Here is a 26,544-nt window from a genome sequence, read left to right on the forward strand (position 1 = left end):
AGGATATGCCTTTGAATTTCAGGTCCACCCCCACCCCGTGTGAGGACAGTAGATATAGCGAATGCTAGTCTACATGCCTCCCTTCCCCCAATGGCAGAGAATAGCTCAACGAGGAGGCCTATGCCTTACCGGCCAAGGAGAGTGAGGAGGAGAGATGCTTGGGAGGACAATTTTCTAGGGAGGGGAATTTTGGGGTGAGGGGGATCTTGAGGACCAGCCTAGACTGGAGATGAGGATTGGGGGGGGGGGGGGGGAGGAGGACTATTGGGGGAATCATGAGGGAGGAGCTTGGGATGGAGAACCAGGATATCCAGGGCAGAGGAGGAAGGGCGCAGAGGCCCCCATTTTCTCTGTCTTCCTCCTCACCTCAGTGACCCTCCATCTGCAACTCCTAATGGTGTTTAACCCTTACTTGTCCTGTGCCCACAATGTGCTTATCTGGCACTGGTGAGTGGTTGAACACTGGTGGGAGCTGGTGAAGGAGGATCACAGAGATAAGGAAGAGGAAGCCTGTGATTAATTGGTTTGAGTATTTGTGCGTGAGAGAGAGTTTACATCAGGGCCTGGCCTCTCCCTCTCACACAGGTCACACCCAGCACCGGACCTTCTCCCCCAGCTCTTGGTGACATGCTTTACTTCTATTTTGTCTACAAATTAAACCCTGATAATAATGAGGATATCTCTATGTATAGTAAGTACACAAAATCGTCAGTGATTTATTCTACAATTTATTTAAAGTGTCTCCTTGGTGATAATTATTACTGTGGACAAAACGTTTGGCTTGCCTGATTGCTGAGTGACTTCCTAACTATAGCTGGGTTGGTTTTTTTTTTGGTTAAAATAACTTTTTTTTTTTTTTTTACATATGCGGTTACTGCAGAGAGAAAATAAACTCTGAAGTTTGGGATGTGATCCTATGTAGCTGATGTCCTCAAGCATTACCTAATAATGCCAATAAACTATGATAGTCTCAGCTTAAGCTGTAGGAAAGGCACTTTGGGAGCACTGTATCCTGTTTTAACTGTACTGGACATGTAAAATAAAAGAAAGGTTTTCAGTGGTATGCTGGACAGACATGTGCAAGATGTCAGGGAGGAGCAACACGGGCGAACACTGCTCTCAGTTTTATTGCTCAGGGAGGTTCGTTAAATTTATGAGAGCATAAAATGAGCAACCGGGGAGAGGAGTCTCCAAAATTAAAAAGTGACAGGATAAAAAAATGAAGGGTGGCACTGCTCTGCTATTTTTGTTAAAAAGGTCTAATGTCATGGAATTTGTGTAATGCATGGGTATCCGAGAGTATCCGGAAGCTGCTCTCTTATTTTAAGTTTGAATGAGTGCTCAAATCAGCCTCACGCTCTCTCTCGCTCTCTCTCTCTCTCTCCTACACAGTTTCACTCAAATCACCGCATCGCCGCCGAAGAGGCAGAGCCGGGTGGTGGACTACAGTAGTTTGTTTTATTTTTTTGATCCTGCACTTTGGACGTAAAATTCATTTGAAATGAAATGCTGCATCTTTAAGGATCTGCCTGCAAGCTAAATGTAAGAGTAGGGTAGCTCCACCCTGCTGCTTTGTTAGGGATGAGATTTTTTTTTTTTTTTTTTTTTGTGATTCTCGGCCATGAAATAAAACGAGTTTTAAAAAGCAGTGGCCCTTAAACGTGCAGACACAGACTTATTCGCCTACGTGTGATTTTTTTTTTTTTCCCAGCAGCAGACGGCTGAAGACGGAAAGTGGGGGGAACGCGAGAAGAGCCACAGAGCCCCTGCATGTAAGTAGCCTCTTGCCGATGAGTGGCTGAGGGATGCAGCAGCCCTCAGGAGAGCCGCCGGTGCCCTGGCTGCTGGGGCTCTGCAGGTGCACAGGTTGCAGCCGCGGCTTAGCTTCCCTCCCTTCAGACCTAGCCCCCTTTCTTTTCTTTAAAACAAAATAAAGTATGAACTATTACTTTATTATTATTATTATTTTTAATTGCATTGGGGGGTGTTTTGTTTGTTTATTGGAAGGGGGGGGGGGGGGGTCTGAAGGCTGGGAGGGGAGGGAATAGTGTTGTTATTTTTGCCATCAAGTGTTTGCAGAGATTAAATCTTTATCACACCCAAAGAAAACTGGGCACAATTTTGGCCTTTAACTTTGTGGTCCGGGTCTCGGAGAGCTTCGGGAGGGGGGAAGGCAGAGCCCAGAGCCGGGTCTCTGGCAATGTATCTCACAGGCAACAGTAACCTGCAAAGTCTCTGGGTCTTTAATTTCATTTCTTTTTTTTTTTTTTTGGAGGGGAGAGGGTGCAGGGATGGGGGAGGGGGAGGAATGCATTTTTGAACAGAAAGAAATGAATTGTTTTATATTTTGGTTTCAAGTTGTTTGCTATAACAGATTTATTGGTGAGCGGGAAGGCATTTGGTTTTATTAGCTATAATAACCAAGAAGCTCCAGTCTACATATGTCAGTGCATGTTCCTAAGTAGTATCTTGATAGGGGATCTGTCAGTCAAAGTGGAAAGTTTCCTGCTTTATCCTGTGCATGTTAACTGTGGAAGGGCTAATTGTGGGATGCTCCTGATTCTGTAAGAAGCTATCTGGCATTTTATGTCTTTCCACCTGTTTAATACATCTGCTTATACCCTGGGCACTGATTACTTTCCTAACTGAATATTTCATTCAGTAAGCCAAAAGAAACTGTATTGCTCAGGGGTGGAAATCATGTGTGGCACCAAAATAATTTTCTTCCCTTTAAGTTTCAGAAAATGATGAGCTCTGGAAAGACCTGATAGCGATGATGTGATATTTTATAGACATCAGTGTAAAAAAACAAATTATAATACAGCGGGAGTGGTTGAAAGTCAAAATGTAGCTCTCTGCGTCTGCTCTCCCATGTTTTCTGCCCATCTCACTTAGACAGTTCTGACTCATGGACACTACAGTGTATTAAAAATGACCATGGATTTCTGTTATTCCCTTGAGCAGCAGGAAGTGTTTTACCTCATCTTGCCGACAGGGATTCCCAAGAAGACCCCCCCCCCCCCCATCTGAGTAATCAGTGATGTGGGCTTTCTAGAGCACCTGTCCCTTAAATCACCACTGCTAATCTAGTTTCCACTATCCAGCATCACGAATGGAAACTCTGCAAAGCAGGGAGCGCACACAGAATTACCCTGGGCAGCTCAGGTGATCCCTCCAGGCATACTGACAGGGCAAGGGACAGAAGCTGGCACTGCCTGTTCTGTGCAGGTTAACCAGGAGCTCTGGTGGCCATTGTTTTCCATTCCCTATTGTAAGCATCAAGTTCATTTGAAAAATTAAGGAACAGGAGTGCAATGTTATTTACTTAGGCAATTTGCTATTCTTTGCTCGTTCTTGTTTAATGTTTGGATACTTTGTAATCCACCTAGACTGGTATGTATCACTATAGGGCAGAATATAAGAATTTTAAAATAAATAATCCCATTATTTGGGGGGGGGGGGGGGCAGGGGGGATGGGTAGAAGGGGGAAGAGAAGTGTGATTTTGAATTTCAGCTATTCTCAAAATGGGCTAAATGATTTACAGGCTCGAAGGCTGACCCTTTGTTGGCTGTGTACAATGAAGCTCAGGAGAATGACAATAATGGCAGAAATTCTTATTGCATTAGTACAGTGCCTCAGTGGGTAGGACTTTTGCAGGCTGAGATTAAGGACTGACTCTTGCTCCTTGTTCTGGCTGACACATGCAGTGTCATAGAAGTGACATTTACTGTCCCAAGGTGATGGGGGAAGGGAGGACTTTTCAAATAAACAAACAGAGAGACTTATTTATTTGTTCAGTGTATGAATCACAATTATCCAAAATGCTCATTGCGATTTACAATTAAAGCAAATAACAACATTGGTCAAAATGTAGTTCATATAAAAAAATGCATGCAATGACAAAATAAAACCAAAACTAAAAACATAAACAACAGATATTTAAAAAAAACAATGTAATACTTATATCTTCCAGTGAATTCAATAAACTCCCACACTTTGTAAATCCCACCATAACTATCCACAAGGAGCCCTCAGCCAAATACCTTACATAACCAAGCTTTGAGTTGCTTTATGGAATTTTAAGTGAAACCCATTCCCATGGCACATAAAACAGTTTCTGATGCTGGGGTTTTTTTTTTTATGATCTTGACACCAGCCTGTGTGGGTTCAAAATTCACAAAGTGGTCAGATAGATGATGGTCTGGACCCAGCCCAGAGGCAAGGGCTGTATTCTCTCATGCTGGACAGGGAAAGTAGAAAAATCTTATCTTTTCTTTTCCCATTTGACTGCACCCTAATAGCAAAACTTTCAATCTCTTCAGTGGTAGATTCATACTTCAAACCCACAGCCCTGGGATCTAAGTAATTAATGTCTTACTAAAATATGTCGCAAAATGATAACTAATTGATAATTAATTCATCTGGGGTTACCTATAGACAATGCACAATAATAAAAATCAGCAAAATAATGAATCACAGAAATCCCAGCATAGATAAGCAGTACAGCAAAAATAAATACAATTTAACATTTCCTCTTCCTTTAGTATAGCACTCTTAATCAGGTTTTCAAACATCTTAAGTATCTTAAGTCATTTTTAGTCACTCTTTAAGCAAGTATTATCAGTAGAGGTCTTTAAGATCATGAGATGTCTTGAACGAGTAGATGTGAATCAGTTATTTATACTTTTGAATAATAGAAGGACTAGGGGGCATTCCATGAAGTTAGCAAGTAGCACATTTAAGACTAATTGGAGAAAATGTTTTTTCACTCAATGCACAATAAAGCTCTGGAATTTGTTGCCAGAGGATGTGGTTAGTGCAGTTAGTGTAGCTGGGTTCAAAAAAGGTTTGGATAATAGGGATGTGAATCGGGCTTCGGACGATTGAAAATATCGGACGATATTTTCAAAATCATCAGAAATCAGGGGCTCCCGATAAGAGAACCCTATGATTTTGTTCCTGGGGTTCTCATCATTTTGGGGGAGGGTGGGAAAAACGGCACACCAAAACAATCCCTAAACCCACCCCGACCCTTTAAAACTGTTCCCTTAGCTTCCCCCACCCTCCCGAACCCCCCCAAAACGTTTTACAAGTACCTGGTAGTCCAGTGGGGGTCCCGGGGGCCATCTCCCGCTCTCGGGCCGTCGGCTGCCACTAATCAAAATGGCGCCGATGGCCCTTTGCCCTTACCATGTGACAGGGTATCCGTGCCATTGGCCGGCCCCTGTCACATAGTAGGAGCACTGGATGGCCCGCGCCATTTTTAAAGATGGTGCCGGCCATCCATTACTCCTACCATGTGACAGGGCCTGGCCAATGGCACGGATACCCTGTCACATGGAAAGGGCAAAGGGCCATCGGTGCCATTTTATTAGTGGCAGACGATGGCCCCGAGAGCAGGAGATCGCTCCCAGGACTTCCACTGGACCACCAGGTACTTGTAAAAAGTTTTGGGGGGGTTCGGGAGGGTGGGGGAAGCTAAGGGAACAGTTTTAAAGGGTCAGGTGGGTTTTTTTGTTTATCGGCTCGTGCGCAGCCGATAAACAAAACCGCGATCGGGCTGCACAAAAAAAAATTAACGATGTGAATCGGAACCGGAATCAGAACCGATTCCGGTTCTGATACACATCTCTATTGGATATGTTCTTGGTGGAGAAGTCCATTAACTGGTATTAATCAAGTTTATTTAGGGAATAGCCACTACTATTAATTTCATCAGTAGCATGGGATCTTCTTAGTGTTTGGGTAATTGCCAGGTTCTTGTGGCCTGGTTTGGCCTCTGTTGGAAACAGGATGCTGGGCTTGATGGACCCTTGGTCTGACCCAGCATGGCAATTTCTTATGTTCTTATGTTCTTCACAAAGTCTTTAATAGTACATCTCAGCAAAGTCCTTAGAAATTCCCACAAGGTATTTGTAGTCCATATGAGGGCCTAAGTACCACAGGATACTACCTAAAAGTCTAGAGATGACACTTTGATTTCCATAGTGGCATGGACTTGCTTGGCTGGGTAAGCCAGCAGACCCACCAGGAATCCCTGCTGAATACCAGATGCAATCTCTCAAGTCTTATTGCAGAGAGAGCCCATTCCCACTCTGAGCACAAGCACATGTCATCTAGATGTCCACTTTCATACCTTGACTTAAAGATGCAGCTTTAGAACCATGCCATACTCTACCCGTAACAGCAAAAATCACAACCCAACCAAAGGTAGAAGTGACGTGACAAAATTTGAACTTAGGTAACAATGGGAACATTATTAGTGGCATAGGATGAGATTTAGGACCTTTGCCACATAAATAATCCACAGTTAACCTAATATTTGAGCCTAGGAGCAGCAACAGAGGAAAGCCTGGACCTGTCCATTTCCCTCCTGGTCTCACAAACCCTTGGCACACACAAGAGTCCCTTTGGAGGGGACTGCAGGGCCTGGCTTGTGCATATTGAATTGGGCTTTCCAATAAATGGGGGCCATAAATAAATAACATCAGAATCTAAACATAACTAAGAACTCAAAAAAATTGTGCAGAAAGCAGCAGTCCAGCAGCAAGAGGGGGAACCTTCCAGTCTTTTGCATCCAGTGAATCCCTGTGTTGTTTACAGATAAAGAAACGGTATTCAGTCAGGTTAGAACCATTTTTGATATAAAAATAAGACAGCGTATCGGGAAAGAGAGACAAATGTCCTGACAGTCACTGTCAGAGCTCCTTCGGTTTTCTGCTTGCACATTAACTGCTTATATATAACATTTATTTTTTTTGTTTACCAGTTTCCTCCTATCCCAGCATCATGACAATTGGATGTTTCTTTTCATCTTAGCCCACTATTACTCAAACACTAGTATTTTTCCTGTTCCCACAGACTGTTATCTCCCTTCTATCTGTGTTTCATTCTTACCATGCACCAGTGGTTTCAGCATCATGAGTTTCTTTTGTCATGCGTCCCTTTTGTCTGGTTGTTAGATCTCCCATGTTTTTTTTTTTTTCTGATATGGACCATGAGCACCACAGCTGCAGTTCTGTGCATACACATTATGTCTGCTAGATCTGCCACTTGCTCTGCAGATATACATTTCCCTCTTGATCTTTGCCCAGATGTGGACAGCAAGGGTCATAAATATGCAAGGTGCAGAAGAGGTGGGTGGCATAAGAGAGATCGTATCATTGAGATGCTGAGAGAGAGAACCTTATGGGTATTCGACGAACAGTAGGAAACATACAGAATATTATCACCACCCCAATTTAAACTAGAATCCCAGTTTTAGGTACTTGTCTTCCAAAAATCTCAAGGGAAGGAGTACTCAAACTGCCTTGTTAGCTGAGAGAAAAAGAATATAGTGGTAGATTAAAAGCCATTACAGGCAATCACTTCATCTCTGAAGCATGTAAAATTGGAGTACTCAAATTAGTGGGCACAACACCTGGCAAAATTACTGGCAAAAGGCTGGTTTAAAGCACGTTTAATACATACTATGATCAAAATTAAAACAATACAGCCACCGAGCCCAATGGCAAGATATATTAGAAAAGTTGTACCCCAACCTTGAATTTTTTCCCAAAGTGATGAGAAGGGTTTACGCCAATCGGGTTCAGCTAACCAGTCAGAGAGTAAATTTTCATGTAACTACTTAGTAAGATTAACATAGAAACAAAGAAATGATGGCTGAAAAGGACCAAATGGTCCATCTAGCCTGCCCAGTAACCTTATGGTAGTAACTGCTGGCCATACAAGCCACCTTTATAATTATCAGTTTCACAAACTGTCAAAGTCAGGGCCCTTGTTGGTTGCTGTTTGAGTCCAATTCCCCATTACCTCTTGTCATCGAAGCAGAGAGCAATGTTGGAGTTGTATCAACAGCATTAAGGCTTATTGGTTAAGGGTAGTAACTGCTGTATCAGCAAGTTACTCTCATGCTTATTTGTTTTCCCAGATTGTGTAATTCAAAGTCCTTGTTGGTTCAATGTCCATGTTGGTTGGTTGCTGTCTGAATCTAATTCCCCTTTTCCTCTTTTCCCTCTGCCATTGAAGCAGTGAACAATGATGGATTTGCATCAACAGCATAAAGGCTTATTGGTTAAGAGTAGTAACCACCACACCAGCAAGTTACCCCCATGTACTCTTTTCTTCAATCCCATCCTTTAACCTTAAGGGATCCACAGTGTTTATCCCATGCCCCTTTAAAATATTTTACTGTTTTTGTCTTCACCACCTCCTCTGGAAGGGCATTCCAGGCATCCATCACCCTTTCTCTGAAGAAATATTTCCTGACATTGGCTCTGAATTGTCCTCCCTGTAGTTTCATTTTGTGACCTCCTAGTTCTACTGATTTCTTTCCAATGGAAAAGGTTTGTCGATGTTTGTGCAGCATTAAAACCTTTCAGGTATCTGAAGGTTTGTATCATCTCTCCCCTGCACCTCCTCTCCTCCAGGGTATACATATTTCAGACTTTCAACCTCTCCTCATAAGTCATTTGATGGAGACCCACCACCATTTTGGTTGCCCTTCCATCCTGTCTCTGTCCCTTTTGAGATACTGTCTCCAGAACTGAATACAGTACTCCAGGTGAGGCCTCACCAAGGACCTGTCAAGGAGATTATCACCTCCTTTTTCTTACTGGTTATTCCTCTCTCAATGCAGCCGAGCATTCTTCTGGCTTTTCTTATTGCCTTGTCTCATTGCTTCACCATCTTCAGATCAATAGACATTATCACCCAATAGTCTCTCTCTTGTTCCATGCACAATAGCTCTTTACCCCCCATCACATACAGCTCTTTTGGATTGCCACACCCCAGATGCATGACTCTGTATTTCTTGGCATTGAATCCCAGCTGCCATATCTTCACCCATTGTTCAAGCTTCCTTAAATCTCGTCTCATTCTCTCTACTCCTTCTAGCATGTCCATTCTGTTGCAGATCTTAGTATCATCTGCAAATAGACAAACTTTACCTTCTATCCTTTCTGCAATGTCACTCACAAAGATATTGAACAGAACTGGTCTCAACGCTGATCCCTGTGGCACTCCACTTAACACTGTTTTCTCTTCAGATCAGGCTCTATTTACCATCACACACTGTCTTCTATCCATCAACCAGTTTGTAATCCATGCCACCACCTTGGCGCTCACTCCCAAACTTCTCATTTTATTCACGAGTCTTCTATTGGGGATCATATCAAAAGCTTTACTAAAATCCAAGTAAATCACATAGAGCACTCTTCCCTGATCCAATTTTCTAGTCACCCAATCAAAAAAATCAATCAGATTCATCTATCAGGACCTTCCCCTGGTGAATCCATGCTGTCTCGGATCGAGCTACCCACTGGATTATAGGTAGTTCACTATCCTTTCCTTCAGCAGAGTTTCCATTAATTTTCCCACCACTGAGGTGAGGCTAACCAGCCCTGTAGTTTCCAGCCTCCTCTCTGCTCCCACTCTTGTGAAGCGGGACCACCACCGCTCTTCTCCAATCGCTCGGCACCATTCCTGATTCCAAGGATCTATTGAAAACGTCCACAGCGAACCCGCCAGCACATCTCTGAGCTCCCTTGGTATCCTGCGATGAGCCACATCAGGCCCCATGGCTTTGTCCACTTTCAGCTTTCCTAGCTCTTCCCATACATTCTCTTCTGTAAACAGAATTTCTTCTACTCCACCCCCTTTCACAGTCTTGTTAACTGGCGATGGTCCTTCTCCAGGGTCTTCTTTAGTGAACACCAAACTGAAATATTTGTTTAATATTTCCGCCATTTCTTCATCTCTCTCCACACATTGATCCTGATCACCTTTCAATTTCACTATACCTCCTTGGACCTTTCTCTTTTCTCTGATGTATCTGAAGAATATTTTGTCACCTCGCTTTACCTCTTTGCAATCCTTTTTTCTGCCAAAATATTTGCTTTCTTGATTACTTTTTTCATCTCCCTAAGTTTTATTAGATATTCTTACCTGTGTTCTCCTTTTTAGGATCCTTTATAATTCCTGAATGCAATTTTTTGCTTTTATTATGACAGCCACCTCCTTTCAGAACCAAATTGGTTTCTTATTTCTCTTACTGTTGTTTACTTTTCTAACATTTAGATTTGTTGCTTTTGTAATTGCTCCTTTTAGTTTGGCCCACTGTTGTTCCATCACCCCCATTTTCTCCTAGTCTTCTAGTTCTACCTCCAGGCACATCCCCATTTTGACAAAGTTCATATTTTTGAAATGCAAAATTCGAGCCTTCATGAGATTTCTCTGTGTCTAATTTGCGATGTCAAACCATACCATTTGATGATCACTGGTGCTGAGGTGGGCACCCACCTAGACATTAGAGACAATCTCCCCATTAGTGAGCACTAGGTTGAGTTTAACACCCTCCCTCGTGGGTTCCATTACTATTTGTTTAAAGAGAGCCCCTTGCAATGCTCCACTATCTCCCTACTTCTGGTAGATTCCACAGAAGGGATTCTTCCGTCTACGTCTGGCATATTAAAGTCTCCAACAATCAGCACTTCTCCTTTCTTTACTATCTTTTGGATGTCTTCATCCAGATCTCTATCTAGTTCTTCCATTTGAGTCAGAGGCCTGTAAACCACACCAGTAAAAATGCATGAACCAACATTTTTTTTAAGGACGGCCCATAATGCTTCTTCTCTACCCCACTTTCCTTACAGTTCAGTTGCTTAGATATTGTTCTTGACATAAAGAGCTACTCCTTCCCCTTTTCTGTCCTCTTTGTCCTTCCTTAACAAGTTATAGCCCGGAATGGCCGTATCTCAATCATGAGAATCTGGGAACCAAGTCTCCATGTCAGCAAAAATGTCCAAGTCCGCCTCCACCATTAGGGTCTGCAGGTCTGGGATTTTACTGCCCAAACTATGAACATTTGTAGTCATAGCTTTCCAACTTTTTTCCCTTGATTTGTTGTACTTTGTATGCACCTTTTCTGCTTTTTCTGAGCTGATTGATTCTGTTACTTTCTCCTCTCACGTCCTGTATTGCTTGGGGGTGACATGCCCATTTCATTAGTCATCTCCTGCCACCCCTATTTATTAGTTTAAATGCCTGATAATATATGCTCTGAATTTCTCACTTAGCATCCTCCTACCTGCTATAGACAAATATAAACCATCCTTACCCTAAGGCCTTTTACTGCTCCATGCACCACCCCAGCCTCCAATGTATCCAAAACCATTTTCAGTATACCAGGTTTTGAGCCAGGAATTGAAATTATTTATATGGCATAGCTACTCATTTCCCTTTCCATGAACAGGTAATACTTCTGAAAAGGCAATTTTGGAAATCTTCTTGTACTTCATTGATGCCATTTCACTTGAGGTCATTGGTCCCTAGATGGATGATTGATAACACTGATATCAAAATTCCTACTTTCTTCTTCAATGACTTGGACTATCTGGTTTGCATTTCTACTAGATAAGGATCCTAGAATACATTTATTTATTTATTTACGTATTTATATTTTTCTTTTTATATACCGACATTCATTGTGGTATATCCCATTGGTTTACATTATAACTTGAGAATAATATGACTAAGAGGTCTTATTATTGTAACATTAAAATGTTATAACATTACAACATTATAGTAGGGAAAAAGAGTAACTTAGTTGGAGAACTTTAGACTGAGAGGAGGGCATCCACTCATCATCATCAAAAAGTGCTCCCAATTTGGTTCCTCTAATGATCGTGTTTCCCAGCAGAAGCAGCTTTCTTTTATGATATTTGATTCTGTTGCAGGGCTCCTGGGTGCTATGGGTGACTTCACTTTTAGAAATCACTTCCATCTCTATTGGTGAGGTTTTTTCATTCTCGAATGCAGAAAAAGAATTATGTAGGGGTAGCAGTGGGGATAGTAGGTGTCTTTTCATCACAGGCCTTATTCTACCGGAGTCCACTGTAATCCAATTATTCCTGGGTTTTTGAATCCTGGATGTCTGACATCTCTTTGGGAGTGGGGGTTGATGCACAGGATGCTGTAAAGTTGGGGAAGGTGGGTATCTGTTTGTCATATATGTCTTGTTCTACTGGAATCCACTGTGAACCATTTTTTCTTGGGTTTCTGCAATCTCTGTGGGAGATGGGTGTGAGATACTGAATGGTTCAAGGAAGAGGAGTTTATTTGAAACATAGACAATTCCTCCCTTAGATGAATGAGCTTTATTTTAATTGCAGACAGCTGAGGCAAAAGGGACAACCTTTGATTCTCCAAATGATAGGTCTTGGGACATAAGCTCCACAATTGTTGCACTGAATGAAATACATTTTATTAATTTATCACTAATTCCTTAAATCAACTAAATAAGGTAAGGTCAAATTTAGGCTCTAGCAAGGATTTTTATTAGGTATTTGAAGTGAAGACTAAAAGTACTCATTGTAGCTAGTAAAGAATAATAGGAAGACAATTTAAGTTTTTATTATCTGAGCTGTAAAGAATTACTATGTAATGGTAGAAGGAGTAATTGAAGCTAATTAACTAGGAGTGGAAGACTATATAAGAAAAGTAAATGAAGGGGTGGGTGGGTGGTGGGCAGGGAGGGAGGGAACAAAGCAGTTGAGATTACTAAACTGTTAGATTCTGTATTCTTAATTTTATCTGATGCAGACCTCTTGTAAAATGCCTCTGGTCAGTTTTCCATCCAGGAGAACATGTGTTTAGGAATACTGCACCCAGCCAGGTAGCTCTAGCTCAACTCTCCCCCAATTATCTAGTTGAAACTAGTTTTCTGGGCACCCCAATGAATCACAGATTTGGATTTTAAAATATTAAATAGCAAATATATTTTCACCTAGCCAGCAAACACTAATGGGGTTCTATCAGTAACTTCAATATAACATTGGCAGCCAAATTTTGTTTTTAAAGTATGACACAAGCCTCCTTGTGCCAATAATAACAAATCTAATGTTAAGCAATGGTCCCGTAGGGTTTCAGCAATTTCTCTAATTTGGGTATTTCAGTAGTAATATTTTTAAAGATTTCAACAATAGCTTGTAAGCGCAAAATACTCATTGCCAATCTGGCTGTACTAAAGCCAGCACCAAATATAAATACTGTTGCTGTAATAAGGCTATCCCTTTCTATCAGAGTTAAATAATCCCATGTAATTCCTTCTGCTAGGGTGGTGCGCTTACTACGTGTATATTTGTTACTATAACTCATGTGGTATTTGTGAATAATTCCAGTGCTAAAGCAATCCAAAATTAAAACAATTACATCAAACAGTCTTTTGTATAGAATGTTCATAAAGGTAGCCCATGAAATAGAGATGAAACAAGAATATGCAGCATAGATAATATTTTGTTTCTCTGCTTGCGTCAGGTCTTGTGAATTCATTACTGATGACAAACAGGCAGGCAGACACTCCGGTCTGTTGATTCAGGACCAGAAGGATGTACTTTTTTCTGTTGTAGTGAGATATCAACAGTAAAGGCATTTCATTACCATACATACTAACTAATAGGCAATTCTGCTTAAAACAGAAATAAAAAGCAAAGTGTAAAGTAAACATACATTATATTTAGGGAAAATAGACACGACAGCTGCTCTCTCTCTCTCTCTCTATTTCCTGATCAAAGCCATTCCTTATCTATCTCACCTACAAGTATTTATTTACCTAGTGTTTACAGAAAGCATACGTTATTAGCTGTTTCTGTAGAAATTCAATGCTAGCTATTGAGATGTATGCATTCTATGCTGTCGCTTTGACAAATTACAGAACACAATTCAGTGCAAATGAAAACTAAACCATCTTACTAAATTAAATTCATTTTCTTCAAAAATCAACTCATTTCTTCACATCTTTAATTATAACTTTTAAACTGAAAAATCAACTCATTTAATTGAGTTTTCTCCTTCATTTGTATTTGCATATGAGAAACACTTTCATCTTTACATATATTCCCCACTTCCCTCCTTCTCACTAACTGTGTTATCCTTATCTACAAATTCATCTTCAGCTCCCTGTGTTCTTTCAACTTGAAATTTCAGTATTAGCTATAGCATCAGAATCATCAATAATTTCACTAGAGGAATCCCCGTGTCTCCCCATGATCCAAATCTGAATCTCTACACAATTATGCATGTCCATGGCAAGTGTAAATTCAGACCAGGCTGTAATTCCTGGAGTGCATCCCCACTCTGGAATTTGGATAGACAGCTGCAGTAACTTAGTTACAGCATAGCTGCAATCAGATATAAATATAAACCCGATTTCAAACAGTTACTGACACTTGCCAACCTTCGCTGGAAAAGGCAAGTTATATTGCAAAAACAATTTTTGTTAAACTCAGTGGGCGTCCCTACAACAGAAAAAAATTAAACTAAACTGTACAATAGAAATAGATTATATACTTACAACCTCCTTATGGAATTTGTCATTGTACGGCTTCACTTACTGTCATAAATTCTTCTTGGAAGTCTCTGCTGAAGCTACTCTGTTCTAGAGATGAACTTCATTTTTTCGTATCGGGACATATTTCGGTTTGGGTGCTTCGTTGAAAATTTTGTTTTTCGATGGATCGTTTTTTGTCGGCACGGATCGGGAAAACGAGTCGGAAAACAAATCGAAAAAAAAAATGAATCGGGGAAAAAAACCACCCCAACCCTTCAATTTTATTTTCTTACAACCTCCCCACCATCCTGATCCCTCCCCAAGACTTACTAAAAGCCCTGGTGGTCCAGCAGGGTCCCGCGAGAGATCTCTCCCTCTGGGCCATTGGGCTGTCAGGCCTGCTATCAATCAAAATGGCGCCGATGGCCCTTTGCCCTTATGATGTCACAGGGGCTACCAGTGTCATTGGTCGGCCCCTGTGACATGGTAGGAGCACAAGATGGCGCCAGCCGTCCATTGCTCCTATCATGTGTTTTTTTTTTAAATAAATGTGCCCTTCCCCCCTACACTAACCCAAAAAATGAATTTTCCCCGAAGTTCAGGGAAAATACGTTTTGAAATTGCCTAATTCGTGATAAATGAATGCACATCTCTACTCTGTTCACGTATTCCTCTCCTGAGGTTACTCTTTATCTCTTTGTCCTGCAGAGGAAAACAATTGCTGCCTTCCAGGCTACACCTGGGAATCATGTCGGGGTCACCAGAATGAAGGCTTCTTACAGTACTTATCCCTTTGTTTACAGATAAACAAACAGTAGTGAGTGAGGTTAGAAGCATTTATTGGTATTCAAAATAAGACAGAGAATTGGGAAGGAGAGACAAATGTCCTGCCAGTCATTGTCAGAGCTTCTTCAGTTTTCTGCTTGCATTTTAACTGCTTATATAGAAATGTTCTCTCTTTGTTCACCAGTTTCCTCTTATCTCAGCATCATGACAGTTGGATCTGTTTCTTTTCATCTTAGCCCACTATTGCTCTACATTAGTATCTTTTCTGTTCCCACAGCTGTTATCTCCCTTCTGTTTCAGTCTTACCAGGTGCCAGTGGCTTTGGCATTATGAGTCTCTTTTGTCATGCATCATTTTTGTCTGGTTGTTAGATCTTCTCACTGGCAATGTTTCTTTTTCTGATATGGATCATGAGCACCACAGCTGCATGTGTACACATTATGTCTTCTAGAGCTGTCTCACTCTTCAGATAAAAGAGTGTCATATGTAAGATTTTTTATCCACCAGTGCAAAGAGCTATTGGCTCTCAGAGAATGCGTCCAATTTCTGGAGGCTACAATGTCAAAACTGGAGGAGCTGAGGCAGACAAAGACTCTGCCTCAGCTTCATGTCACTATTATGTCACTACTACTTGGCTACTATGTCACTTCATGGACATAGTAGCCAAGTCCCAACTCCAGTCTGGCAACCCTGGTGCAACCTTGGATTTCAAAGGTAACTCCTGGTGGGACAGAATCACCCTGGTGTAGCAGGGAAGGGATTCTGTAACAATTACCTATTCTTCAAGTGATGCATAGTTCTCTCACGCTAATGATGAATCTCCCAGTGATACTGCCTAAGAGGGAAGGGTTAGGTTGGCCATCATAGCTGGTGATTCAATTATTAGAAATGTAGATGGCTGGGTGGTTGGTGCACATGAGGATTGCCTAGTAACTTGCCTGCCTGTGCAAAGGTGGTGAACCTCATGTGTCACCTAGATAGGATTCTACACAGTGCTGGGAAGGAGTCAACTGTCATGGTACATATGGGCACCAACGACATAGAAAAATGTGGGAGGCAGGTTCTGACAGTCAAATTTAGGCTTTTAGGTAGAAAGCTGAAATCCAGAACCTCTAGGCTTGCATTCTCTGAAATGCTCCCTATTCCACACACAAGTCTCCAGAGGTAGGCAGAACTCTGGAGTCTCAATGCATGGATGAGATGATGATGCAGGGAAGAGGGATTACGTTTTTTAAGGAATTGGGCAACCTTTTGGGGAAGGGGGAGACTTTTCCTAAAGGATGGGCTCCACCTTAACCAGGGTGGAACCAGTTTGCTGGTACTAACCTTTAAAAAGGAAATAGAGCAGCTTTTAAACTAGAACAAACGGGAAAGGGGAAAGCTGACAGTTGATCAGTCGTGTATGGTTCAGAGGGAGGTAACTTTAAAGGCTACTAATTAAATAGGAGAGCTAGAGCATTCTAACAGAGAGGTTCCAATAAAAGCAAAAGTAGTGCATGTGTCTACAAGTAAAACATCATCTGTGCTATAGGATTCCAAATTATCCCTGTCAACTTAAATGCAGGTTGTTAATACAAACAAAAAACACACATTGAAATGTCTGTATGCCAATGCCAGAAGTCTAAGATGAGAAAGTTAGAGTTTATAGCATTGAATGACGAGATCCATATAATTGGCATTTCAGAGCGGGTGGAAGGAGGATAAACAACGGGACAGTGCTATACCAGGTTAGGAATTATATTGCAATGATCAGGAGGATGAGCTTGGTGGAGTGGGGGTGGGGGGTGGCATGGCACTCTATGTCTGGGATAGCATAGCATCCAACAGGATAAAGATCATAAAAGAAACTAATTGCACAGTAGAATCTTTATGGTTACAAATCCCATTTGTGTTGAGTAAGAGTATAGCGATAGGAGAATACTACTGACCATTTGGCTAAAATGATAAGATGGACTATGAAATGCTAAGAAAAATCAGGGAAGCTAACCAATTTAGCAATGCATGAATAATGGAGACTTCAATTACCACAATATTGACTGGGTAAATGTAACATCAGGGCATGCTAGAGACGTAAAGTTCCTGGATGGAATAAATGACTGATTCAAGGAGCAATTGGTTCAAGAACTGACAAGAGAGGGAGCTATTTTAGATCTAATTCTTAGTGGAATGCAGGATTTGATGAGAGGTAATGGTTGTGGGGCCACTTGGCAACAGTGATCATAACATGAGCAAATTTGAACTAATGACTGTGAGGGATACAATATGTAAATCTACAGCTCTAGCACTAAAATTTCAAAAGGGAAACTTTGATAAAAGAAGGAACATAGAAAAAATCTGAAAGGTGTAGCTGCAATGGTTAAGAATCTACAACAGACATGGATATTGTTTAAAAATACCATCTCAGAAGTGCAGTCCAGATGGTTTTTTTTTTTTTAGATTTATATTCTGCTTTTTGCACTCTTTCAGTGTTTTAATGTGGATTACATTCAGGTGTATAGGTATTTCCCTATCCCCAGAGGGCTTATAATCTAAGGGGGTCATTTTCCAAGGTGTTATTGCGGGAAATAAATTCGCAATTTTATATTCAGGGGGCGGAGCATATGTAAAACAGGAAACAGTTATCGTGTGCCGCGAAACGGCTCCTATCGTGGCTAATAGCTACAACACTTTCATTTGCGCTACAGGTCAGTAAAGGGTTATTGTGGGAGAGAGAGCGAGAGAGAGAGCACCTTGCTATAGTGCTTATGCCCTAGACAGGTATTTGTATCCCTATGGGAGGGCCACCTAGTAACTCGAGGTGGGGATTAGGTATGAGCGTAGGGGGTTGGGGGCCACTTTCACATTCAACATGAGACGTACGGAAAGAACAGTGGTCTCTAGTGAAGATTTGCTGGCCGTCGGAGTGAGGAAACTCACTCCAAGAAGAGATTTGGGCAATGTTCTCTCCACCTAGCTTGATGGACACTCTACCTGGGCAACAACAAGCTAGGTGGAGAGAATGTTGCCCAAATCTCTTCTTGGAGTGAGTTTCCTCACTCCAACGGCCAGCAAATCTTCACTAGAGACCACTGTTCTTTCCGTACGTCTCATGTTGAATGTGAAAGTGGCCCCCAACCCCCATAACTAATCCCCACCTCGAGTTACTAGGTGGCCCTCCCATAGGGATACAAATACCTGTCTAGGGCATAGGCACTATAGCAAGGTGCTCTCTCGCTTGCTCTCTCTCTCTCTCTCTCTCTCTCTCTCTCTCTCTCTCTCTCTCCCTCCCTCCCCCCCCCCCCCCCCCCCCAGGTGTTTGGACACTTTTGTGTACTGCGAAGATTCATTGGTTGTTTTATCGCGGTGCACGATGTTTCCCCGCTGCATGAAAAATGCCTTATTTGCATGGGACACGCCCCCTCATGCGTTACCACTGCGATATTGGAAAATGAGGCCCTAAGTTTGTACCTGAGGCAATGGAGGGTAAAGTGACTTGCCCAAGGTCACAAGGAGCAACAGTGGGGGTTGAACCCTGGTCTCCTGGGTCATAGCCCACTGCTCTAACCACTAGACGGAAGGAAGGCTAAATAATTGCCGGCATGGTTAAAAGACAATGCAAAAGAGGCTATATTAACCAAAAGAACCTCCTTCAAAAATTAGATGAAGGATCAATCTGAAGAAAATAGGAAAAAGCATAAACATTTTCAAGTTAAATGTAAACATTGATAAGACAGGCTAAGAAGAGAATTTGAAAAGAATTTGACTGTAGAGGCAAAAAGTCCTAATAAAAACTTTTAAAAATATATCCAAAGCAGGAAGCCTGTGAGGGAGTCTGTTGGACTGTTAGATGACTGAGGGTTTAAAGGGGCACTTAGGGAAGATAAGACCATCATGAAAAAACTAAATAAATAAATAATTAAACATTGAAGGAAAAAATTAATTTATATCTTACACTTTTATACCACACTAACAGCAAGCTGACCAAGGCGGTTTACAATAATAACATGCAATAAAAATACAATAAAATCATAGCAAGATTACCCTAAGTAAAACATTGGAACAACTGTGATTTCACTTATATCATAATAAGCATATTGTGGAGATACCCATTCCAGAAATGGTTTTCAAAGGTTATGATTCAGATGAACTGAATCAAACAATGGTGAAAATGGAAGATGTAGTAGTGCCAGACTGACAAACTGAAGAGTAGCAAATCACCTGGACCAGATGGCATACATCCCAGGGTTCTACAATAAATGAAATGTCAGACCTATAAGTAATAATTTGTAACCTATCATTTAAACTGTCCATTGTACCTAAAGACTGGAGGATGGCCAAAGTAACCCTGATATTTAAAATCTCTCCAGATGTCATCTGGGAAAATATAGGCTGGTGAGCCTAACTTCAGTGCTGGGAAAAATTGTGGAAACTGTTCTAAGGAACAAAATCACAGAACATTTAGATAGTCAGGGTTTAATGGGACACAGCCAGCATGGATTTACCCAAGGGATATCTTGCCTCAGAAGTCTGCTACATTTTTTTGACTGGATTAACAAACATTTTGAGAAAGGTAAACTGGTATATGTCGTGTATTTGGATTTTTAGAAGACATTTGACACAGAGTCAAAGTTCCTTATGAGAGGCTTCTAAGAAAACTAAAAAGTAATGGGATAGGAGGCAATGTCCTTTTGTGGACTGAAAACTGGTTAAAAGCAGGAAATAGGATTAAATGGATAGTTTTCTCAGTGGAAAATGGTAAATAGTAGAGTGCCTCAGGGATCTGTAATTTGACTGGTGCTTTTTAATATATTTATAAATGATCTGGAAAGGGGTGTGATGAGTGAGGTGATCAAATTTGCAGATGACACAAATTATTTAGAACAGTTAAATCACATGCGGAAAGTGATAAATTGCAAGAGGATCTTGCAAGACTGGAAGATTGGGTGTCCAAATGGCAGATGAGGTTTAATGTGGACAAGTGCAAGGTGATACATGTAAGGAAAAATAACCCATGCTGTAGTTACACGATGCTGGGTTCCATATTAGGAGTTACCACCCAGGAAAAAGATCTAGATGTGATAGTGGAAAATACATTGAAATTGTCGGCTCAGTATGCTGCAGCAGTCAAAAAATCAAATAGAATATTAGGAATTATTAGGAAGGGAATGGTGAATAAAATGGAGAATGTCATAATGCATCCGCATCACTTCATGATGAGACTGCACTTTGAATACTGTGTGCATTTCTGATGACTGCATCTCAAAAAAGATATAGTTGCACTAGTGAAGGTACAGAAAAGGGTGATAAAAATGATATAGGGAATAGAACAGCTACTCTATGAGGAAAGGCTAAAGAGGTTAGGGCTGTACAACTTGGAGAAGAGATGGCTGAGGCGGGATATGATAGAGGTCTATAAAATCATGAGAGGTCTAGAATGGGTAAATTTGAATGGTTTCTTACTCTTTCAGGTAACAAAAGGACTAGGGGGCACTCCATGAAGTTAACAAGTAGCACATTTAAAACAAATCAGAGACATTTATTTTTTCACTCAATGCAAAATGAAGCTCTGGAATTGGTTGCCAGAGGATGTGATTAAGGCAGTTAGCTTAGCTGAGTTTAAAAATAGCTGTGGACAAGTTCCTAGAGAGGATAAATCTATAAACTGCTATTAGTCAAGTTGACTTAAGGAACAGCCACTGTTTATTACTGGCATTAGTAGCATGGGATCTGTTTAATGTTTGGGTACTTGTAGCCTGGATTGGCCACTGTTGGAAACAGGATGCTGGGCTTCATAGACCCTTGGTCTAACCCAGTATGGAAACTTCTTATGTTCTTATGTACCGGAGAGATCAAGTAAAGCCACAATTGCACCTCTGCCTCCGTCTAGATCCATATACAGATCAAAGTGAAATCAACAGTGTTTCAGTACTAAAAAATTCACAAAATCCTGATTGATATTTATATAAATCCCCTCTGCAGACAGAAAGTTGACCAACTATAGGACTATAACTTTCTTCAACACTTTGCTAGTTGAAGATTATGTATTTATTATTTAGATTTATATTCCACTTTTCACACTTTTTTCAGCACTTCAAAATGGATTACATTCAGGTACAAAAAGAGCTTGAATTAACACAAGTTTGAAACTTGTGAGCAGTAGCAGCAATTGTCAAGGCTAATTCAACCCCTTTTTGTGTCTATTACCATGTGTCTAATATATGTGCATGTATTTTTACTCTTCAATGGTTCCAGATACTGCTTCTTAAGGAGAGTCTCAAGGAAAATTCCAGCATCTAGCAAGGAGGTAATTAAAATCATTAATCTTTCCAAGAAATCCCCTTCTGCACTCTTCATCAACTCAGCAGAACAGATATCCAATTTCGATCAGGTGGATCTTAAGGAACCTAAGATACCTTTCATAGAAGAGACATTAGTGGAATAAAATTTTCCCATTTCATACCCTGGTCTACACTGATATGAACACCTTCTGTTTGTTTCCAATCTACCATCACAGTACCATCACAGTATCTCACCAACACCCCGCTAGGGACCATCTCATCCTTCATTACCAAAAATTCTACATAAAATGACCTATGAACTCCTTACACAACTTAGTTGAAAGATCAGGCCAAATGTGGTTCTGAGAAGGGGCATCTAAGCAATTCACAATAAATACAGCTCTTTATTTAAGGATTGCTCAGTTTTACCAAAAATAAACATCTTTTTTGTTTCCTTAATAGAGTACTTTATTGCAAAGGCCAATTTGGCAGACTCTAATCTGTTCTTATGCCAGCAATATTCAAGGCTTTTTCCCTCTCATCAGTTCGCTGGTCAGCTAAGGGGCTATATTTTTATCCTCCTTTCATAATCTGCTTTTGTTAGGAGCAACCCCATCAAATGTAGAAGAAATATGCTCTTCCCAGTGGGAGGCCAGCATCAACACCCCCTTTCCACGATATTCATTTGAAACTAAACTGAGCAAATCTGTAAACTTAGCTGTGGTTGGAAACTTAATAAAATTATAGTAAAAACCATTCATATTATTTGCAAAGGTAGCCACTGTAAATGACAAATCAAACTTATTCAATTAATGGTCAATCCAAGGCAAAGAAAATACAGAAACCTTGTTGATGGCACAATGATTAAAAAGTTAAATAAACATGTCTAGCACAGTGCATTAAAGAATTAACCAAATGCAATTAACCCAACAGTGCTATACTATCCATAAAAAATGCCACTATATCCTGACCCTCATAGTCCACCTGAATATTAGCCCCCTTCCCCCTATAACTAGCATAACTGGAAAATCCAAATAAATTTCAGCAATCAAGGAAAGTAAATCCTCAATCTTATCCTGATTCCTATTAGGGGCCTGATAAATCAGCAATATGCACAACCTTAAAAAAGAATTAACCCCTACCAAAATACTCTCAAATTCCTGAATCCATGGATTAAAGAGGAAGATGGAACTAGGTCAGTGGTGGTGAACTCCAGTCCTCAAGTGGCCTGGATTCACTGCATCCATTGTATGCCAGTCTGTCACTCTCTAGATCCTTGAAAGTTATTTGGTCTAAGAAAGCTCAGACCTTGGAAAACCTACTACATGATTTGAATTTCCAATTATGGATAAGAAGCCCCAAGCTCAACCAAGAAACAATTTGAAACATTTAAATTGACTGATAAAACCACCACCACCACCACCACAACATAGTCTTATCATTAAATCAAAACTCTAAAAGAAAAAAAAACAAATCACCTCTTTGAGAACAAAATCAAGGACTTTGTAGACCCAATTAAGGCAACTCCCACGGGAGTCAACAACAAGCTTGACCCCGTCAAATACACCAGAGGTATGGGAATCATTTGCTTGAATCATGGAAGAAGGTCTGACAAAGATTCTGGTCACCTTGCTCCCAGCAACATGCACACTTGATCCATGCCTCTTCAAGTTGATAAAACTTGCAAATGAGGACCTTGTACGTGGGCATTGAAAACTATTAATTCCTCCCTCACAGATGGCCTGTATTCTACTGATCTAAAAAAAAGTCGTAGCATAGCCAGTAATAAAAAAAGGCAAACCTGGATCCAGACAACCCTGAAAACTACTGTTCTTTAATAGGAAAATTAATATTTATTTAGAACAATCTAAAAAGCTCAACTGAATAATTGGCTAGCAGAAACAAAAGGCTAGACCCAGATCAATCCAGATACAGAAAAGACCATGGAACAGAGTCTGTCCTCGTCGCTCTGCTGGATGATCTCCTGAGGTATTGCAATAGAATCCAGGCAGAACTACTGGTACTATTGAATTTCTCTGCAGCCTTTGACACCATAGATTGTAATATCATGTTATTTTGAATCTCAGAGGGTAGCCTAAGTGGAAAGATCCTTACCTGGTTCAATTCCTTCCTGCCAGACAGGAAACAATCTGTACATTTTAATGATATCACATCTGCACCCTGGATCTTAAACTCTAGGGTCTCCCAAGACACCGTACTGTCACCATCATTCTTAAATATATATTTCAAACCACTGGTACAGCTGATCTGAACTTTGACATAAAAGCCTTCATATATGTAGATGATGTCCAGCTTGTGCTATCAATGGATTCAGACCCATCAACAGCAATAAACAAGCTAAGCAAGTGCTTTTATAGCCATCCAAGAATAAACAAGAAACAACAAATTCCTTGTGTGCACCATGAAAACAGAGATTCACTGGATATAAAGCATGCATAGACAAGTTCCTGACCTGAAAATCCCATTAGAAATGAAAGAGTACCCATTAAAAACATACAGTAGGTCAAAAGCTTTGGCATCCTACTGGACTTAGAATTTACCATGCTTCTGCACCTAGATCAATTTACTTACTTTTCATGTACACTGCTTCACACATTGGAGGGTTCGGGAAACAAATACTTTAAAATAAATAAATAAGTCCATGCAACTGTAAAGCGCTGCCACTTCCAATTATCTATGATGACTGTGCCTGCTTATCTAGAAGACAGACTCACTCAGAGTGGTTCATGCCACAGTAACCACATGGGTGGACTACTGCAACACACTAAACAAGTACTTAACAGATAAGAGCCTCCACCAATTAATACAACTCCACTGCACGACTAACAGAAGGATGTAAACTGTATGACCACATCACACCACATACAGAACAAAATTCAAAAGATCACATAAGAACATGCCATACTGGGTCAGACCAAGGGTCCATCAAGCCCAGCATCCTGTCTCCAACAGTGGCCAATCCAGGCCATAAGAACCTGGCAAGTACCCAAAAACTAAGTCTATTCCATGTTACCGTTGCTAATGGCAGTGGCTATTCTCTAAGTGAACTTAATAGCAGGTAATGGACTTCTCCTCCAAGAACTTATCCAATCCTTTTTTAAACACAGCTATACTAACTGCAGTAACCACATCCTCTGGCAACAAATTCCAGAGTTTAATTGTGCATTGAATAAAAAAGAACTTCCTCCGATTAGTTTTAAATGTGCCACATGCTAAGTTCATGGAGTGCCCCCTAGTCTTTCTATTATCCGAAAGAGTAAATAACTGATTCACATCTACCCGTTCTAGACCTCTCATGATTTTAAACACCTCTATCATATCCCCCCTCAGCCGTCTCTTCTCCAAGCTGAAAAGTCCTAACCTCTTTAGTCTTTCCTCATAGGGGAGCTGTTCCATTCCCATTATCATTTTGGTAGCCCTTCTCTGTACCTTCTCCATCGCAATTATATCTTTTTTGAGATGTGGCAACCAGAATTGTACACAGTATTCAAGGTGTGGTCTCACCATGGAGCGATATAGAGGCATTATGATATTTTCCGTTTTATTCAACATTCCTTTTCTAATAATTCCCAACATTCTGTTTGCTTTTTTTTGACTGAACTTATGACATACACCACATACAAAACAAAATTCAAAACATCACACCACATACAGAACAAAATTCAAAACTTTGACATAAACGGAGATGGGCCTATCTGCTAGAGTGAAAGGCTGTTCTTATACATGACCTCCGGACCACAAAGATCTTAACTCTATCCTTATTGTCAATTCCATTGTCAAAAGAAACCAAAAGAACAGACATCTGCTACAGATCCCTCATGGGAACAGCATCTCTGGAACTCGCTCCTAGAAGAGCTCTGACAAATGCTTGATTACTCCCTTTTCAGGAAGAAGAAACAAACCTAGCTCTTCTGTCAAGCTTTCAGCGCCTAACCCAGAACTCAAAGATACTGAACTGACTATGGAAACTGCCTGGCAACACCTTGACTGCCTTATCGTGCTGCTAGAAACGAATGTCTTTGCTGTTGTGTTATTTACCGTATTCTCCAAATTAAATTTGTGAGGTTTTTGGCAGAACATAGTTAATGTTTGTTGATCTGTCTAAAGTTACTCTTATGGCAATACATTTTTATTTGCCAAGTTGTAATTTGATTTTTTTTTGCTGCTATTCTAAATTGTTTGCACCTGTCCTATTTTGAATGTGCAACTTACCTCTGTTTATTTACAGCTATTTTAATACACTGTAAACTGCTTTGGGTGAATTTTGTATTCAAAAAGACGGGAAATGAATCCACATAATAAATAAATAGATGAGGGACCCAATTTATCTGAAACAAGTGTTTCATACTTAAAATCATATCCCCTTTCTGTTTCATGACCTTAGAATTGTACTCAGAGAAAAATAAAAGTTGAACACAATTGATTAAAAACTGTGCCACCCTGTTCATGTAGCCAAGATTTCATAGCTCCCAAAAAAACCTTATATTTTTATCAGTGATAAGGTCATATTTAATTACAGGCTTATTCCTTGCTCACTACTTATAGGAGTAGAAGGAATTCCATCTCTCTCTTGGGGAAATAATCAGAGACACCTATGACTCACCTTCTGCCCAAATTCTTATAACCTCTATGATATATCTGCCCCCACACCACTGAAATCACAGATTCAGAGTCTACAGGAATTGGACCTAAGAAAATGACAGATAACCAAGTCATCCATAGGCCATACATACATACCTCCCTAACCCTGCTGAGCCCATCACAAATAAGACCTTTAGCCTGCTTTCCTGTAATTATTCAGCCTAGAACCCTAATAACCTTGGCTCTGAATAGTTGGTATCATAGTCAGGGCTAGTTTGCCTTGCATACCCAACTTACTCCAGCCCATAATGATAAATTACAATACAATTAAAGCTACAAAAATCATCAAAACTCAGGAGCAAAATCCCCAGAGAAAACCAACTATCCCGATAATCCTGAAACCACTCCATCAGTGTCTTGGGCTCCAGACCCCCTCAGGATTCCTAAAGAGGTTCCAAAAGGGGTGCACCCCTTTGATATGCTCCTTTGGGATGACCCACTGCACTGACCCATCTACAGGATCAGATCCCTTGGAATAAGACCATGGACCAGGGAATAACAGAAAGAGTCCT

At 40.6% G+C, this 26,544-nt stretch overlaps 1 long non-coding RNA gene across 1 annotated transcript; it reads left to right on the plus strand.

Moving 5' to 3' along the window:
• Positions 1-1,428: 1,428 nt before the first annotated feature.
• Positions 1,429-25,479, plus strand: LOC115082303. Its single transcript, XR_003854128.1, has 3 exons — positions 1,429-1,542; positions 1,715-1,772; positions 25,279-25,479. It is a non-coding gene; the product is annotated as an uncharacterized LOC115082303 (long non-coding RNA).
• The last annotated feature ends 1,065 nt before the right edge of the window (positions 25,480-26,544 follow it).

The sequence above is a fragment of the Rhinatrema bivittatum genome, chromosome 1, assembly GCF_901001135.1.
Source record: "Rhinatrema bivittatum chromosome 1, aRhiBiv1.1, whole genome shotgun sequence".
Classification (NCBI taxonomy): Eukaryota; Metazoa; Chordata; class Amphibia; order Gymnophiona; family Rhinatrematidae; genus Rhinatrema; species Rhinatrema bivittatum.